Genomic DNA, 20,600 nt, shown 5'->3' on the forward strand with positions numbered 1-20,600 from the left:
CTGATTTTGCAAAATATAAGTAATTAAATTAGTCAGATTATTACTGTTGGCTTTTTTTTTTTCGTGCATTTGAGATATGCCTGGTATCACAGTGTAAACCACTCTAATATGACAGAAGCTAAGGATTGTTTACATTTCTTTCCAAAATTATTGCTCTGAGCTGACATCTTGGGGCGGGGGGGGGGGGGGGAGAATTCTCTGTATTGACTACTTAGAATGGCTGTAATGGCTGTTTCATGTATTAAGGTGTGAAACAAACCATATAGCTATTTCTGTGAATCTCCTAGTAAAGTCTAGCACATTCACAGTAGGTAAGATTTATTAGGCTGGCAATTGCTTTAATGTGCCAAACTTTCTGAGCTATATGAAGAGCCACAGATGTCAAACCTCAGAGCTACATGAAAGTCTTGTCCCTCATGGTTTGCCTAGTGTCACACAGAGAGCAAATGGGCCACTTGGGGAGGGAATGCCAGGCATGCCCCATTATCAACCTGCTTGGATTGGACAAAGAAACATCACAAACTTTTCTAAAATCTCCCGGATTAAATTATTAAACTACAAACACTGCGTGACCCCTCATCTTTTTATCTACACCAGCTTCCCAGGGAGCGCAGTCCTTGTCTCTTTGATCTCCTCCTTGGCTCGGTGGAGGCTGTGATCTTCAGCTAATTTGCTGCCAGCACTGCGCAGAGGAGGCTTCCAGCCTGCTGCCAACTGTGCCTGTTGGCATGAAAACCCCTTTCCCTGAAAAAATGCACACACATCAAAATAATGGAATGAGAGGGTAGTTGGGTAACACTGTCAAGAATTTTCCTTCTGTTGTGAATCACGAGCCAGGTAGTCAATCAGCCCTTACTGATCCTTGGGAAACTCCAGGTGAGTGCACAACTGACAGTACCTAGTGCTGACAAGTCAAGTAGATGAGCCCTAACCATCTGTACGAGCTGTGGAAGAGAAGCTCTCCAGCTTCAGAAGCAGTTTTCTGTAGCACGGTCTCAGCAGGACCTTCTTTAAGTGCTGGCAGAGATTCAGACTGTGTCTGAGTATGCAAAAGACACTTCTGCACCTGGCATGTCAAATCACCCCATTCTCAACAACAAAAAAGGCTCTGGCTAAAGAATTTGAAACCAGTGTCTAAAACAGATTAGCACAGACTAGCTTAATAAAAAGCAGAATATATATTTTTGCTGCTGACATTTGCTAAAGGATTGTTCCGCTCTTGGATGGCTTTTAGAGCAGAAATAGAAAAGCTCATTCTGCCAAAAAATGCTTGAATGTTGTATTGAGCCAGATAACTACTACAAATTCCTTCACTGTATGTTATACCTTTAAATCTCTAAGGAATCCTCTGGCTTTTGAGGTAGACAACCATTTTGTATTCAAGGCTACAATCTCTTGTAGATATGTAAAACACTGGGGGTTTTCTTAAGGATGTTTTCTCTCATTTTGAGCCTGGTTCCCTGAGGAAATCCTCACTTTGGGGGGTGGGTGGGAGGTTTACACATGTACATCTGTCCTTCTGTGTTCACTTCTAAGAATTCCCATTGTTTCATTTCAGTTTTCTTGGGGGGGGGGGAGTGAGAAAAGTGGGAGTTTGCAGCTTATTAAACACCAGAGAATCTACAACAGCCGGCAGCATTATAAACACTTCAAGATTCAAAATACTGGAAGAACTTAACACAGACATACAACTTCCTGAGCTCCAGAAATTCACATGGGGGGAATTTGTGACCTGAGAGAAAACAGCTTTCAAACTCTGAAGATACCAGGCACCGGCCAGGAGATACATCTGAGGCTGCATAAGGGCCTTAACCGGTGAGTCTGGGGACTCTTCAGTGCTTGGGGCTGATGGGATTGGAGGGAAGAAAAGGATGGTGGATTGCTTTAGTTCCTAACATTCAGAAATCACTATTGATGGGAACTGTGAGGGGCTGGGTAAAGCCAGGCTGCTCAGGACTCTTCTATAAGCGTAGCAATGCCGGACTCCAGGGGCTTGTCTATGCTAGAAAATATTGCAGGGGATCGATATATATCAATATATCTAACTCAGGAGATGGTAGCTACATGCAGAAAGTGGTATATGCAGATGACAGGAAACCGTGGTAGAATTCAGGCAGAGTTATTTAATCAGGCAACACAAATCCATAGGAATCAGAATTCATTAATTCTAGCATTCAGCAACCTGCCTATTTTTGACTCATTTTTTCACCTTCAGACTGGATTTAAGAAGCTGCTTCTCACGAAGGGAAAAACACATACACCCTATCCTAGATTTACAGCACATTCCAAATCCTTTGAAGCTAGAATATTGTTTGGCTTTTATAAAATGTATGTTCAGGGCCACAGCATATTTCTCTGTCTTATTCCCTTATCCTTCAAAAGGCTAGGCAATAATTATTTTCAAACAAGTTTCCTTACTACCTGATCATAGAAGGCTCTGACTCTTTATGTTAGCATTGGGAAGGATGAAATCTGCAGGTTCATTTTTCATACGCTTCCTATGAGTCACGTTCCTTCATTAACACTGACAAGTGGATGCTCCTGTTGGTGTCCCAACTGCAGCCTGCTGCAGTTCTGCCTTGTGGCCTCTCCCATCTTCCTTCTTCTTTGTATAGGCCTTCATCTTCCTTGGCAGAAAACCAGTGCTGGGAGGAAGCTCCAGTGCCCACCAGTGCTTGGGCTGCTCGGCGGAGCAGAAGCACAGCACATCTGGTGGGCATGTGCTGGGGAGCACCGCTGGGTGCTCAGCGGTATCCACAGGAACTATATGAAACAAGGACTATTTCTTCATCAAACTGCCAAAATAAATAGCTATTAGGAACTATTATAAAGTTTCTTAGGAGGAAAATTAATTGCAAATTGTTTTCTGCTGTTGCTTTTCCCCAAAGAAACAGACTAATAAATCAATTCCTAAAGTGTCAAGTAGAGGAGGGGAGGCTTTTTTTCTTCCTTTTATCCCCTCTGCTTTCACAGGCCTGACCTCACCTGCTAATTCTGATTTCTTTCATTGTCTTAATCCCAGGGCACCAGTTCACGATTATTGGCAGATTGCAAGATAAAAACTCAATAATCTCTCTTGATACTTTCCCCCTCTTCTACCATCTGTTTCAGTACTAGTACTTTCTATTAAGAAATACCAAATCCTCATTATATGTCTGCAAGGAGTTTCACTTATGAGAGAGCCAATTGGAACTGCATGTGTGGCATCATATAAAGGGATATGATGCTAATGCTACTAATGCTCGGTGGGGCTTTATCCAACCCCGCTGAATCAGTGTTCACATAGGCCTCCCTACACGGACCTGAACAGCTTCAGTGTCGCCCTTGGTAAGAGTCTTCTAACAAGCTCTGAAAAGGTAATAAATAAATACAAACAAATATCTGAAACACTACATGCGAGGCTGGTGGCATTCTTGTCAAGGGTCCATTCCTGTCCAACTGTGTTTGGGGGAATCTGTCCAGAGATAGTGGGAAGGTCAAATAACCTGACGCTAGCACTAATACACTGGGAGAAAACTTTGTGCGTCCTTCTTGGATTACCCATCTTTGACTCTGGAAATAGAAGTAAGAAAGGAAGTCAGTATTAACTGTCATAGATTAAGTGAATGTTATTAGAATCACCCTTGTTTTCCATTAAATGTGTGTCAGTGTTTGATTAAACATATATTTTTATATAAATCTATATATCTTTTTGCTCTGCAGACCAATGCTTAAAAGATATAAAATCAGAACTAATACCTTATTCCTTGTTATCTGTGGAAGTTGGATTACAGGCTTCTCAGGAGTGAGGAGGTAGCAATATTTTAATATTTTTTTTATAAAAACTCCACAATAACAAAAGTTATTGTAGACTGATGAATACCTTCAAACTAATTATCAATCTGAATATGATATGAAGAAAGGCTTTTCAGAGCTTAATTAGAATAAAAATGAATAAAACTGAAAATTAAAGCAAAAATATAAGAAAGAAGACTAAAACAATTTTTGGAAGAAGATAGAAAAAAAGGAATTTAGGATTAAGGAGCCCTGAACTGCATAATAAGATGCTGGGTTATGTACAAGTATTCCTTTAATTGAAAGGATATTCTGAAATCAAGTACCCCTCCTTTTATACTGGGAATAAATGCCATAGTTTTGCGACCCAAGCCAGGTGTGTATAACACTTCTGAACCTCTAAACTATAAACCAGCACAGCTTGCATACTGTTTTCTATGAATAAAGTTAAGAGCAAAAAGCCCAGATTTGTAGACAGAGACCATCAAGGACAGACACTCTGTGCATGGTGGATGCGGGCTGGTGCACGTTGCCCATCTGTCCACCAACAATTCTGCCAGTGATTTGTTACCTGTTGCTTTATGGACCTTCACACCTGAGATAGATGAGCTTCTTCCCCCCAGTGTACTCCAAAGAGCCCCTGTCTTCCATGAGTTACATCCCAATAAATATAATCCCATAAGCTTTGAGTACAGGACTTCAGCTCCCGGTCCAGTTTCTGGTTCTCCTAACTCGTTCATCATTTTAATCATCTATAAGAAATACTGTCCTACTCCAACAACAATAACCTGCCAGCACAATAAGTGTGATGAACCAAGTATCCACTTTGGAGTGTGATTCATAGCTGGCAAATATAGCAGTAGCTTGTGTACGGTCACTGAGCATGTGTGCACCACTGCTTGCAAACACTGCCTAATTTGGTGCTCATTGAACTTGGAGTGAGATTGGCAGTGAGATTGTGGGAAATCCTGTAATTTAGCAAAACTGTAAATCACAGATCTTAGGCGGTGGTAAAGTCCTTTTTTATTATTATTTTTATTTTATTTTTTTAATCCAGAAAGCCATGACTATGCTCTTAGTAACCCCTGAATGCAATGGGAGTTGAGCATATTCTTAAAATTAATCATATAGGAAATGAGCTTTTTGAAAATCAGAAAATTTATCCAGAGGATGAAAATCAGCTTTTGTTCCCTCAGTTTTGGAACTCAAGAGACTTTTGCAAGCAAAACAGGAGAAAGTTTGGATCCTGATGGGTCAGAACACAGCAAACACAGGCTTCCTTCTACCTCTTCCAGGCTACAGCATCACCTCTGCTGGTACACTCAGCATTGAAAACTGACCATGTTCCAGTTTCTCAGACCTACACAATCACAGCTGAGGAAGTTTAATTTTCAAGCCCCTGTGAACGCTTTCATACTGACTTTAGAAAAGTGGGAAAAAATAGTTTTTGCTGAGTGAAATACTATCTAAATTAGTAAAGGCAGAAGCTGAGGGAGCTCTGGGTGCTGTTCTGGGTGTTAAGATCCTGGGCCCCTTCTCAGTTCTGTCTAATAACTGTCTGAAACCAAGGGGAGAAAATAGCTTCAGGATGAGTTTTTGAGTTTCTTAAAACTTGATACTGCAAATAGCACCTCAGAAGTCAATAGCTTTGCTCTTCAAGAAATACCTATTCAGCAGGGATAAGGGCATAAGAGTCCATCCCAAGGTAGTGGAAAAAGTCTGTTCAATACAGTATTTGTATCCAGTGTGTAATTTGAAAAATACCACATTTTGATAGTACCGCAAGAGTGCAAATTTTTCAATAGACTTGTTATAATTGCCTAGAGTTGCAAAAAGTAGTTTTCATGCAGTCAAAATTGCATTTCATGTTGATTAGCAATATATTTCTCCATAGCTGAAAAAGTGGAAAAGGAAGGCAGAGCTATACTTGATTTGCTTTAACATAACTTTTGCCTCTCTGTGTTAAATTGAATGCTATGAGTTACAAATGCAAAGTGGAAAATCTATCACAACACAGTTTAATTCCATTAAAAAAAAAAATAATAATGAATTAAAGTAGAGTGCCTTGACTTCAGATGGACCAAATTCATCACATTGATCACCTAGTAATTATTGAGTAATTAAGGGTCTAGTAAATTGTTAGAGCTGCAATCAGACCCCTCTCTGGATACTAGCAGGCTATTCTGCTTGGGTCCACAGTCCAATCCCTTGCCCATTTAAATGTCTGTTGGCCTAAAAGGCTTCGCCTCTTCCATCTCCCTGGCTCATGTCCTGGAGAAATACTGCCCCTGTTGCTCTCAGACCCACAATCTGCCTCTCTGTCTCCCACCTCCCCCTGGTTACACTCCCATCTCTCACCCAATCAAGCATAATGCTGGCCCTCTCTGGACGTTGTTGCTCCTGAAGTGACAGTATCAAAGTCAAGAAAAGCATTTCAGGCATTTTTTAATTAAAAACATTGAGAATTTTGGGGGGATATTTCTGCAATGCTAGCATGGGAGCTGGAACTCTCAGAAATAACTTTAGATTATCAGATGGAAATGCATGATGTTGCTATCTAATCCAATAATGTTTAAAAACAGCTTTTTGATCAGTTTTCTCTAATAAAAACATGAATTCAGGACTTGCCTGGTACCTTTTATGCATATTGAAAGGATTCCTATTACATCACTGAGAGTAATATTTTGCCTCAGGTTTGTGAACACAGTGAAAATTCTTTTATTATAATAAAAATTTCAGAGGTACTGAAGTCTTGTTTTATTTATATTAACTTCCCTTTGCATGAGATCCAGAAAACTTTTCAAGTTCAGTAGCTTAAATTTTAAAAATATTTCTTCTCTTCAGCCTGCTCTGTGGAGTTTAGAAAATGCAAACAGACTTTTAAACAAAGAAGTAGGTTCATACAAACACCTGCTTTGTGAGAAGCTGCTTTGTACCTGCATAGGTAGAATTTAGATCAGTTCTTCAGTGGGGTCAGAATTTCATCCTAAAGATTTAGGACTCAATCCAGAAAGCTTTTTCTCATATGAGTGATCTTCGCTGATGTGTCCCAATGACTTATGCTAGCTTGTCACTAATTCTAATAGAAGTACTATTTTCTCTGCTTCTGTATATATAATCACAGCCGAGCTGAAAGAAATTCTTAGGCTAAGTGATGGTTCATATCTGAACCAGAAAAGCAGTTACTACCACACATCATCTGGAATTTGCTGTGACCATTCAAGCCATTAATGAAAAATTAGAAGAATATCTTAAAATTATATTCTGTAATGGAATCACTGTCTTAGTATATAATTTTAGACTTAGCTATGAGAAAGGCACAATGCGTTGCTGTCTACTAGCAAAAATAATATGAAGTAATTCTCCATACCTTGGAAAATATATGAACCAGACTAAATTTCTCATAATTGCAGTAGGTAATAAAGTTGCATTTTAATACAAGGAACTAATAGTGAGTGATGTTTTTACAGATGATATACAGCTGTGTTCTCTCTCTCTCTATATATATATATTTAAGTAATAGAGTAAGCATTTGCTTTGAGGTTTTAAATAAGTTGTGAGAATGCAATAAAATACTGACTGGTTTTAAAAATATTATCCTTTCAAAATATATCCCACAAATGATACAGAAATAAATGGCTTATATAAGACAAGAAATTCTGGCTATCCACTTCAGCAGGTATTTCGTTCTCTTTCTTTCCTTAGTAGCTCAATGGAATGGAACCACACTTGAATCCTGGTTGTGCATAAAACAGTCACTCTGGTGCTCCCAGTTGTGTTATAACTTCCCTGGCAGGCAAATACACAGTGCAGACTGGCAATAAAGCGTGCTCCAAATAGTAAATGTATCAAAGGTACGTTCATCTCTTATTGCTGGAAACAGAATCACAACAGTAGCCCTGGTGGAACTCTGCTCATGAGGACCACCAAAGGCATTGGAGGAGAAAGAACATAAAATTATTTACTGTCTCTGCGTATAAATCTTTGGATAATCTTATCTTTTGAGTGAAAATACAAGGGGTCGTTGACTGTATTTTTTTCCTCAAAAATCATAGATGATTAATTAAACTCTATAAGGTTCCCAGCTATATTCTGGTTATGTATTGACCTCAAAGAAAAGCTGCCTCTGGGACTATATTTGAGATATCTGACTTGCAGGAGGAGTTGGCAGCCTTCAGCACTGGCAGTGATAAGTCCAGTGCTGCATTAGAAAAACTGAGTTTGAAACTCTGTTTATTCCTCCTTATTACAGTCTCAGTCTGATTTGAACCTCATTCAAAGAGCTGGAGTAGATAACGTCACAGAATACAGAAATATTTCATCTGGAAGGAGCTAGCTCTCAAAGTGACATGATGTGGTGAGGCTGAATCACACATCTTACCCTGGAATGTATTACCTTCAGTGGCAACTGGGGCCTCCAGATGATATCTGTGTTTTAGAAGACCAAAATTTTATTCTCCTTGGCTAGTATCTGAATCCTAACATTGACTACATTAATGATTTTAGTTTTGTAGAACTTAAAGCTGGAGAAGGGCTGAAAGGCTTTGGAAGGCCTAGGTAATTTGGACTTCTGCAGTTTGTTAAGATTAAAGGAGCTACAGTATAACCTTTGCACCTAGAAGAGTATAATTAATACAGCAAAATAATTTAATTTCTTATGTCTGAAAACATGGGCTGGGCACCAAGTTATTTTGCTGTCACATGTTTTGATAACTCACACAGAAATAGTTTGAGAGCAAAGGAGATGCAGGCTGAGTGGGGTGGATTGTTCAGTGGATTGTGTCTTCTCCCTTTCTACCACCTTTCCTAGGGACTGTAGCCAGCGACTGTCAAGAAATCAGGAGAAGGTACCCTCCTTTAGATGTGTAAGCTCTAAAGTACTCTGAAAAGTGATTCAGTGAGTCTTTGAAGAATGTCTTTTTCTATCAGGCTGTGTGAACCAAACGGATGCAGGGAAGCAAGCAAGACACTGAAATTAACTCTGCCTTCATACTTTGGGCAATACTATTTGATATGAGTCCATGCGTCAGACCCTGTGTACACATATGCATAACTAGTCACTGGATCTGAAGCATACAGTAGCTCCTGTCACTTGTTTACATACGGATTCTCTATGATGCAAAAGGATCAATAAGAAACATAAATTTATATAGTGGTGTTTGGCTTTGGAAAGAATTCAAGGCTGTTAACAGTTATAAAGTCCCTACTATTCCTGCACTGGCCTGAGGTTTCCGCCTTGCATGCAGTTCCCATGTATCAACTTATTATCTACTGTTACTGCATCAACTGCGGTGCTTCTGACCGTGGTTCATTAGCTTAATTTTGGATTAAGTAGGATAGCTGCAACGAAACTGAACTTTGCAAGGCTGCAAATGTTGTCCATAGTAATCTTTCCGTGCAACACTCAAGATGGCAGCTGTTTTCAAAGATATGAAAACTATTTTTGAGCAGTCTTAAGCGTATACAATTATAGTATAATAAAATCAACTTTTTGAAAAAAATCTAAATTATTTTACTACAAAAAGCTACTTTCAAGAAAATGGTGAGGAAGTATTTTTTTTCTGTATTTGTTAAAAATAAGATGTTTCTGCCATATTATTTATATTTAATCTTACCTCTTATTCATATCTAGAGACAGATTGCCTTAAAGAATGAATTGGCACTACTCCATAAAAGTTAGTGTTGCTATGTCAGTTAACACCTCCTCAGAGTTTAATCCATAAAATATAACATAATTTCAAAAATCATTAAAAAGTGAAAGACATTTCTGGCTCTGCATCCCAAAACATTGTAGTCAAGGGAGCTGCCAGCGCTGTTGTTATTCAAAGAGATTTCTATGTTTAAGTGATGATTAACAGCACTTAATGTGTTTATTCTGCTACACATGCATGCACATTACTTCCATTAATACTGATGTGGCTTATGCATTTAGTATCTCAGAGATATAGACCCCTTTAAAAATGAGGTTATTCATTTTCTCTATCCATAAAGTCTGACTTGGTAAAATTACAAATGTATAAAAATCTCCTGCAGCTTTGATTCATGTTAGTTCAGAATCTCGTGCATTAAGCTGATGATGGAGAGGGTGGGTACTTGTCTCCTGCCTATGTGTACTATGGGTAAAGCACTATAATACCTACAACACTTTAACTTTTGGATCAGGATCCCAAATTTGGATTTATTCCTAGAGGCCAGAAAACATTGTCATTTTTATCTGCATCTTGAACCGCCTAAATAGTTTCAGAAACGAGCAATTCTGACTGCTTTGGAAAAGACAACAAATAACTGCATCCATACTGGACTTTGGCATCACGAAGCATCACAGCATCTCATCTGTCAGTGGCTGACCCCTCTGGATTTGTGCATGCATCCATCTGCAATGCAGGGGAAGTACAGAACAGCTCAGAATAAGTCTCATGAGGTACAACACATTAGTAAGGGAGTTGTCAGTACTGGCTGGGAAGGGAATGGCCAGCATTTACCTCTCTTACTTTATGTTACTCTGTGGTCACCTGAGGAATTGCCTTGTAAAAATCCTTCCTTCTTTTTTTTTTTTTTTTCTTAAAGGGAAGCAAGGGTCACTTTTTTGCTATAATAAACAAAGGATAGCAGAACACAGCTCATTTTGGATGGAGCACACCTACCCAGTTCAGTTCCACCCTCTGCATGGGGAGCCAAGACAGAGGCCCAGGAACGTGCCCTTGTTCCCATGTTGGTGCTACTCTCCCTCTCCCTGTTGAAGGTTTTCACTTCTCAACAAGAGGTAGATTTAATGCTTACATGGGATGGAGCAGTCTTACCTTGAGGAGAGGCATTCCGAAACCATCTTCTCTTTTTTGTCTACATGCAGTTTGGGGCAGGTGCAGTTGAGACCTTAGGTGACAAAGTAAACAGTTAATAATTAATTCTTTTCTTTTTTTCTTTTAAAGGGTTTTGGGGGGCGGGGAGAGGAAGCTGATAAACCCAATGGAAGAGTGCAGCAAAGAGAAGGTGATAGACATGAAAAGAATGAGAAAAAAGGAATGCTGTATTCTATTATTTTTCTATTAATTTCCTACATAAATATTCAATTTTCTTCACAAACTTTGTATTTTACTGGTATCAGTGGTGGACAAGAAGTAACCAGACCAATCTGTGTTCATTTAGCCTTATTAATTACAGGAGATATTTATCTGAAACCCCTCCAGAAACTGTCTGATTCATTATCTCAGTTTACAGTGAAGAACTCCTATTATTTGTTCTGAAGGAGGAATGGCCAAAATCCACTTTAAATATAACAATGTGAAATCTATTACAAAAGTTAGACAAGAAAAAGGCTTAGAGGTTCGATTCTCAAATTGTTAAGATGTAAAATACTGCTCTTAGTTTGCATGCACAGTGATTGTATATGCCAAGTGAGTAACAGAAAATATGCAAATGGATGGTTAGGTCTGCAATTACTGATTGGGATGCACAGATATGGGAATTGCTTAATCAGTTTAGGAAAGCAATTACACATGCATTTTATGAACTGCATATCTCAACTTCATGGAAATCAGTCTCTTGAATTATCTAATCTGGGGACAGTGAGTAACTGTTCTGTGATATATGCAATATTATCTCATACCTTTAAGATTCTTGTACTTTGTTACTTGAATCTTCTATCTTTCATCCCCAGAAAGTTTCCAGCTGTGCTTTTAAATATGAAAGAACAGTACAAAGCTATGATGATCATATCTCCCATGTTATTCCTGTCTCGTAAATCTGTAATATGTGATTATAAAATTGCTTATGCTATTCCTGAAGCAAAAACCCTTTGGTGGTCATTTGTTCAGACAATCAGAGTCAAGTCTATGTCTTGCATTGCTCAAGATGGATCCAGTAGGACCTGGAGGAGTAGACATTCATCATCAGCCACTCTCTCTAGTTTGGATGTTTTTGCTGCCTTCTGATTTCTTCAAGCCCTGCTTTCTCTCTGAGATCAGAGGGATTTAGTGAACAGCACTGTTTAAATGAATTCAGCTGACGTAACTCCACAAGATTAGCAAGGTAACTATCAATAAGTTATCAATCCAAGGGAAAACAATTTCTATTCACAATGGGAAGCACAAAGGGCAGAGCTTTTTTCTGTTTCTTCACCCCCCCCCCTATTTTTTTTTTTTGAGCAGAAAGCATTAAAAATGTCTACACATGTAAGAGCTGGAGAAATCTCTGCTTATATGCCTATTTCAAATGCGACTCAAGTATATAAGAACCCAGAACTCCCTGACTCATACCTGCTTGCATCCTACCAGCTTAAATTTCATCTAGGAATATTTTACAATGCTGACAGAATAACATTTCTATGATTACTAATACAGCAGTGAGGTATATTTTCATGTTACAATGGCTTTCTGAATATAGATGCTAAACAATAACTACATATATCTTCCAGAAATAAAATGTATGTTTATTTACCAACTGTTAATTAATTGACTAGCTGGTTTTGTGTAGTATTTTACGTTCAAGTGAAATTATTAGTAGAAAACAGTTCAGGCTACTGGAAGTTTTTCACCTCTTTTTATTTATTATTCTTCCCTTTTTCAGTATGCTTAAAAGTTTGCCATCAAATCACTACAATTAGGAATTACTTAGCATTAATTAATGTATCAGTGTAAATAGATACAAAAATTGAGTGGGAAGCTTCACTTCAAAGGCTTGCATATTATTCATTGAGGTCGATTTGCCCTAGTTTAGTATGTTCATGGGTTCGTTTTATTTCTATTAAATGCAAACATATTCAATGAAGAACATTTTCATTCAAAACTTAAAGATTTGTTCTCTGATTTATCCCAGTGGAATTTAGGAGCAATTCCAGCTCCACCCTAGGAAGCCAAACGATGCATCTCAGTTTGGGGCCAGGATAATCATGCCTTTCATAGCTCAGATTAAAAAAAAATAATAGAACTGTATATATTATTACCCTTCTTGCCAAAGCAGAGCTATGGTCGTATAAAACTGTCCCTGAAATCTTTGCTGGTACTTCAGGAGATGAGCACTCTGCTGCTCTCCAAAAACACTAAAATAGATCAACCACTGAGTTTTTGTAAGTTCATCTTCTCTGTGGACTCTAACAATTTAATAAATTTTCTAGTGCCAGCCTGAACTCTCCTTCCAGCTACAGCTGATACAACACTGAGAGCTCTTCTTATTTTTTAATGGCTAAATCAATTTCTTTTAGTCTTTCCAATACTGCTAAATCACTCTGCATGACAGCTTAGAGCAGGAAAACTGAAGAGCATATGCCACATGGAAACCCAGCCCTTCCCCTTCTCCCTGCCTTTCTGTGCTTGCAAATGTAATTGATTTGGCAACAGTTGTAGCCACGTGTTGACTGGGTCTTCCCACGGAGCTGAAGAAATGTCTGGGAGCCTCACCAAATACCTCTCCCAACACATCTGAATGTGTGGAAAAGCATTAGGAATTTCCGCATAGCCTGGTGTAGCTCAGGGACCTCTCAACAGCACTGTGAAGCCAGCGTTGCTCAGGGGCTGAACTGATTATTCCTGCCAGGGCTCTGTGTTACACACAGGACTTTCTTCCTGTAGCTTTCAGAACTGCAGACCAAAACGTGGTAGTCTCAGCAAAAAGTCACCCAAATTTAAAATGTTCTCACAGCTATCCCCAAACACTTATAGCTTGATATGTTCTGATTTTCTTTGTGAAAGAATGTCTTTCTCCTTTTCCCCATAAGGTGCAACTCATGCCATTTGCTAAAATTGTCCGAAGCTATTACCATATACACAATAAAAAATCAGAGCCTCCTTGGGAACGCCTGATGAGAAAAATCTGCGTTCTGCCTCCTCCCCTTTCTCTCAGTGAGCTCAAATGAAATAGTTTCCTCTCTCTATCATATTGTGAAAGAGTCAATATGTAATCATAGGAAAGTCCCTACACAATATGATTCCTACAGACCCCTGCAGGCTCAAATAAAATGTGAGGTCCTTTTCTACATATTGATTGCATGACGTTACCTACCAGAACAGTGTCTGCACCACAAAGCAATGTTTCTCCCAAAGGAATAGCTGCTGATGATTTTGGAGACACAGTTGTCACACCTGTGAGATAAGCTAGTTTTGTGCACTGCGAGAGGCAGAAATGTATTCTCTTTCTAGAAGTTAGGTGACAGATCCTCAAATGACAGAAATTGCCCTGGTTCTGCTGAAGTCAGTGAAGCTTCATTGGTTTGAACCAGTTGGGAAGGGCATGAAATTGAGATCATTTATTCTTTAATCTAGGATTTCCCTCTGCACAGCCAGGTTAGAAATTCCAGTGAAGAGTAGGGGCCCTCACATGGGGTAAACTTCTGATTTATTAAATAGATTTGGGTTTTTTAAGATGAATGACTATGGGGGTGGGGAAGACTATCAAATATCCAAAAGTTTTCTATTTGTCAATCCGTCTGCATGCAAAAGGAAAAAATAAGAGCTTCTCCATCGATATGTATTATATCAAATATTCAACTACCATTTCTCGCAATGTGGCATGTAAAATAGTACCATTGATCTTGGATCAAATAGTTTGTATTATCAGATTACAACTGAAATCTGCAAGTGGCAAAAAAATATGCTTAAACAACAGGAAAATCTATGTAGCAATTGTTGTATAATGAGGAAGTTCAATAGCAGATAGTTGCGTATAAAATACTTCAATGCTAACTGCCTACTTTAAAAAATTGTTGCAAAATTGGGTTTATAATTAAATTATAATTATAAGCAAATATGAAATAGTGATTATTCTCAGATAAATTTGTATATTTTATTTTTGCAGTTCTGAGCTTCTTTCTCTGTGACTCATCTTTGAGGGTTACTGAGCTCCTTGTTTTGCACAGAGGATTCAACCTCTCAAATTGATTTGTGTTTATATAATATATTGTACATTTCTGCTGAGCTGTCTTTCATGAATATGGACATTTTTAGACACACCTAATTTGAAAAAAAAAAAAAAAGAGATGGAGAAAAATATGTTCCCTTTCTATGTGCTAAAATCAATGACCTCTGGTTAGGGAAATCGGGTTCGGATATCCCATTAAAGTAAGATGACATGGCTGCTGGAGCTGTGTAGCCTGGCAGTTGTAAACCTCTGCCTGTTTAACTCCTAATGGAATATTAGCTGTTGGTCTTGGCACAGCATTTCCAGAAGTATAACTGTTATAACTGTGTGGAGTCATGGGATAAATAGGTAGGCAACATTGTTCCCCTCACAGGTCCCATTGTCCCCCTCACAGGGACAATGCTGTGTTTGATGCTGAGGAAGATGCTGAGCCTCCGAGTGAGATCTAGGATAGGGGAAAGACAGCATGTCTGGTACTTTCTTTCACACAGAGCAAAAATCCAGCTGACTGGATCAAGATCACAAGTGAAAGGCCTCTTTCCTTCTTCTTTGCCTTTTGATGAAAAGGCCCAGACAGTGTCTGGACCTGACCTGTACTAATCATCTCTTAGAGGAATAGCCGTTTTGTAACAAGCCATTTTTGAAGCTGTGACTCACAAGGTGCTTGCTGGCTTTGGCTGTTTAGTGCCAACTGAAATGACAGAGGAGAATAATCACTTCTTCTTGAGTTATGAGAGAAGTCCTGCAAGGTAGCAGTAGTTGTGATTGGTTGTTGGAACTAGCAAAAGTCCTCCATCCTGCCTATCCCCTTACAATAGTGCTTGTATGGGGGCAAAACATCCCTGGGACTTCAGAGAAAATTCCCATTGAAAATGGGAGCCTTTACCCACCCTACTGCTTGGTACTCAGGCACTGGTCTACATTCCTCTTCATGCCACGCAGAGCATCAACCTCTGCAGCAGCATCCATGCGTAGAGCAGATCCAGAGCCAACAGCCTTGAATTTTATCCCTAATCCTTTTTTTCTCAGTTCTGACTGTTTTATAAATGTTATTTAGTGTATTTTAAAGTGCGAACAGTGCAATATTTGCAGTCATATTATATGCCAGCACACAGGATAGAAAGCTACAGCACAAGAGATGAATAATCTGCTGTGTAAAGGCTTGTTTCGTGCCATTTCCTCATAGCCCTGTACTCTTGTGTTGACACTTGCATTTATACTTGCTTTCACAGTGGGGAACCTGCAGCTACAACTCCCTTGTCTTAAGAAGTCTGCAGTCCTTGCTTGGCTGTGGAGAGCTGACACATTGCTAACAGCACGCAGGAGCTGAAGGCTCTGCCAGACTTAGCAGCTCCTCTGAAGTTATTCTGCTTCCTCCAGCAAGCTTCACCACTGTTACTCAGTGCATAAACCAGCCTCACCTCTTGAGCTGTGCACAAAATAAATTAAACCTATGACATTAATGTCAATAGGTGTTATTCACACCCATGGAGGGACAAATAGCCCTTTCAGTTCTTTACATGCATGCAGAAATCTTGAAGTATTCTTTTTAATGCTGCAGTTTAACGACAGATCTCATATGTGTCATCAGACCTGTTCCTCCTTCTTCCCCTTTCAGACTACACAAGAATGGCCTATATTTGGTCCTTTGAAACAGCCGTGGGGCCAGCAACGTGTTACTAGATGAGTGTCCTTTTTTCTTTTTCCCTCTCTTTTTTTTTTTCATACAAACACAATGTCACAGCAATTCCATTAACTGGGAAAATACCCCATTTCTCGTATTAGTACTATTTGGGTAGTAAGTCGTAATTTAGCTACTTCCTCCTAATAGCTCCAGCTGCAAGGCTGAAGCCAAAAGGTAACACATTCATTTTTGACAAATCTGGATGAGCTTTTTCACAGACAAGGTGGAGCACATCTGAGATAAGATACATTGGCTGCAGCAAGAGAATGGGAGTCTGCCCTCCTGGGCTCTGCCTCTGATGGTGGTGTGCTACCTAACATGGAGCTCATCTAACCCCATCTGTAACACTTTTGTCTTAAGGATGTTGTGCATCCCTTCTGGGTTATTCTACATCACTGCTCTTTCTAGGGCTCCAGCTATCACAGATGTGAAATGCAAAGGAATGATCTAGGGAACAAACCCCATCTTGTCCAGGAGGGGGAAAATTCGCTGCAAGTGAAGCTGCTTTGAGCTGCCCTGTCTGAGCTTTCTGATGAGGAGGGTAAAACTTTCATGTACTGCAACTTCAGTGCCTCAAACTGAAATCAAGTTATATAGCCAGCGGTGATACAAACTCTCTCTCCCCTACATCTCAAGTACAGAGAATAATAATTTATTTAATACATGTAATATAGTTCCAGTAGCTAGGATTAATGTTGTCTTGCTCCTGTCGAATACAGTAGGTACACTTAGATGGAAGTATTTCAACCCCAAGGAGTACATCAGCACTCTTACACTGGAAAATCTAAGCAGGCCCTGTTACTTTATGCATATTCCTACTGTCTGTTAGGAGGCAGGATCCTCTATTAAACCTAATCACATTAGCTGTTTCTCTGTGAAAAACCTTTGTGAAAGTACCAGTTTCAGTCTTGCGGTCCCTGGCATTGCTAGGGCCCACTTCTGCCATAAAACCAGAAATGGGTAGGACTGATACAGATTTCCAAAATCTCAATTTTATTTATAGATAGTCTGGTTTAATTATTTATCATCCCTGTTTTATTAAATATAAAACACTTTTGCATGTGAAAGAGAATAAATACAATCCCTTGTGGAAGATAATGAACATAATAAAATAAATCAGTGTGCAAGTAAAGCATCCTTTGGTTGGATGCTCTTTTATTTGCATCCTTGTGATATGAATCTTTGTCTTTCTGCTCTGCTGAAAGATGATTTCATTCTCTCTATCTCTCTTTTTCCCTCTTCCTCCTGCACTCTCCATTAGCACCATCCAAATCCCTCACATTGCATTAGAGGCTTGTTTTATTTATAATTAAGCAGTGATGCAGTCATATGTATTGTTGCATTTGAAAGATGCTCTTGGCTATGTTTGAAAGCTGTGGAGTCTGAGCAGGGTGCATTAAGGTTAATTACCTAATAATTTACAGTATAAAATGCAGCTACAGACACTTTGATTTTCACTAATTGTGGCACTGAACAAAGTAAATAAGAATTTGCTCATATTCAAACACTATGACTGCCAAAAAATCTTCAAGGCATTTGTGATGCCCTTTCTTTCTCCTTGGCTTCAGTGGCACATGAGCAGCCTTTAGGAGGGCATCATCCAGAGTCCTGGAAACTCACCAAATTCATTTTGTAATGATTTTCCTTTCTTAATATAATTCAGATGTCAAAAGTAGACCAGTTGACTGTTATTGAATTATAGGATATCAAATGTGTTATGCTATAGAGGCAATACTAATAGGGTTTGATGATATAAGAAAGACAATTTTGAGGGTCCCAGGACAAAGTGGAAAGACATGAAGCCACTTGCATGAATTGGGAGCTACAGAACTCTTAAACTACGGTATCTTGCTCTCTTTCCTGAGACTGTACAAAAGCATATCATCCTGATCTCCAGGTAGAATAAATCAGAGTAGGTTCACTGATTTCATAAAAACAGTCAATGTTAAAGGAAGCGTGCTTAATTGTGCTAATATGTATATGCCATTCAATCTGTAAGTCTGCTATCAGCACAGTGTGTTTTCTATGATAACTGCTGTTCTGTTAGGAAGACCCAAAGTCACCAAACACACAGCCCTTGCTCACAGTCATCCTCTTGAAGATATTCTCAAATCAGAGCATATGGAGAGCAAATGTTTCTAACTCCTACTTCATGTCTTACTGAAAGCTTGCTCTAGTGATTCTCAGATGAGTGTAATCAGCTCAGCTCTGTATAGGACAGCATAGAGCAAACCCAAATACCTATATGGGAAAGGATGATAATCTTCTGACCAGCCTCTGTACTTGGCCTGTCTTACCTTCAGCAAAAATATTCAGTAATTCACGTTGCCATGAAAATTCATTAAATTTTTTCTCTGTCAGAAACCAGTATTTTGGTTCCTTTGTTTCATTTTGTTTTGTTTTGTTTTTATGTTAGATGTATCATTTGGAGTTTAAAAGTTCGTAAAATTTAGTGGTGTAATTTCATATTTCCTAGTTCACGTCTTGCTACAGTTTTCCTCTTATCTCCACTATGATGAATTTTACCCCTTTGCACAGCATCAGTGCAAGGTTTTTGATTCTCTGAATCCCTGGTTAACTCACCCCTCCATACAGGAGTGAGCTTCATTCAAAAGCTTTGGGTTTCTTTGTTTTCTTATAGCTTCCTTTTTTTCATGCTGACTATGTAGAGTGGCTGTGAAAGTATTTAGTGTATTTTTGAATACTATAAATAGACGCATTTCACACCTTGTAGCGAGCTCACAGATCTTTTCTATTAGGTGTAAGTGGTGTGTAAAAGCATTAATTACATTTAATAAATATTAATGTTTTTAAGAATGAACATCTCTAGCCCTCCAGATTTCTGAGCTCAGGTAAAAGCAGCACGCAGAAACCATGAACAGCAGAAACCGAAAATACCTCTCCTCAAAAGGCGTCAGCCTTTCTTTACAAGAAGGATAAAAGATCAGACTTCAGCATTTCATGCTGCAGATGGTCAAATGCTCCTCTTTCTTTTTCCTGTAATTCTTTTTGGTGTTCAAAATCCATTCAGAAATTTTCCATTAAAGGTTTCTCAGAAGTTTCAGTCCAGAATGAAATAGGCATTCTTCTTTCAGCTGCATTCCAGTCTAATAACTTGAATTAAAAACTTAGGTCCTTTCAATTTCTTACATAGGAAAATTAGAGTTATTTGGAGCACAGAGGCCCCTCACTACAACCACCACTATCTAATATTTCTTAAATTCTTTTGGAGAAACTTGTAACAAAATGAAATGGGGAGAATATAAAAAATTCTCTTTTTTCCGTATTTTATTGCAGGAAAAAGCTGGTGGAAGACCAAAGAAGAAAAAGAAAGAAAAAGGGGGACTAGGGCTGGCTGAGAATGCATTCTTATTTATTACATGTATATATTAAGTACACATTCACACACATTGAATGAAAACACCTAACATAATGAGAGGATGAGTTGGGGATCGGGTTTGGATTGTTTGTATGTTTGTGGTGAATTTTCTCCAACATTTTTTACAAGAAAGTCTTAGAAAAGTGAGACAAGGAGGAGCTTACCATAGGCTAGTAATTTTTCATAATTCCACGAGCAACAGGAGGAAGGAAAAAGAGAATATTTTAAAAGAATAAGAGAAGCAAACTCAAGGAGGCCCAGGAATTCCATATCATAGTTTTTAATTAGTTACAGTTAATTAGAAGAAAATAATCTAGAACGTATACAGAAAAGTGATGAGCTTTGTTTTACCATATTATAAAGCTTTCACTATCAAGGATCAAATGACACTAATTCATGAAGATTCATTCTAACCAAAATTGTTAAACTCAGGGTGATTTATTGAGAAGAGACCTTAGCAAACAAGGCAGTCACTTCATCTTTAAAATACTGTTGTTACATCCAGTGTTGAACTGTGCAATCCTTATATTTAAAGGGAAATCAATATCATTGATTAAACAAAATAAAAGTTGCTCCATAAGAAACTAAACCTGGCTGTTGGAAAAAAAATACATTTTTTAAATCAAATTGATAAAAATCAGTTTGAGTTTCTTACAACTGGACATGATGACTAAAATGCACAATGAGAAGGCAAGAATTCCACATTTAATCAGGAAACATATACCACTGCTTTGAAAAAGCTTCTTATGTCCTTGCTTCTTTCTCACGCAAACATCTCACTGCAGCAAGTAATGTGCTGGGGGCTTTTATTTAAGTGTAACATTTTAATGGATTTTTTTTTCCTCCTCCAGAAGATGCATACAGCAGTCAATCACATTAGTGTCAAAATCCTAACCACAGTAAAATAGCTTA

The 20,600-nt window shown here is 38.6% G+C and overlaps 1 long non-coding RNA gene across 1 annotated transcript in view; it reads left to right on the plus strand.

Annotated features, from left to right (window-relative positions):
• Window positions 1–2,814, plus strand: part of LOC121079212 — a 59,196-nt gene extending 56,382 nt beyond the window's left edge. Inside the window, exons 2-3 of the long non-coding RNA XR_005824940.1 lie at window positions 1,601–1,815; window positions 2,616–2,814. This is a non-coding gene — a long non-coding RNA (uncharacterized LOC121079212). The remainder of the gene's footprint in view (window positions 1–1,600; window positions 1,816–2,615) is intronic.
• The last annotated feature ends 17,786 nt before the right edge of the window (window positions 2,815–20,600 follow it).

The sequence above is a fragment of the Cygnus olor genome, chromosome 16 (assembly GCF_009769625.2).
Source record: "Cygnus olor isolate bCygOlo1 chromosome 16, bCygOlo1.pri.v2, whole genome shotgun sequence".
Lineage (NCBI taxonomy): Eukaryota > Metazoa > Chordata > Aves > Anseriformes > Anatidae > Cygnus > Cygnus olor.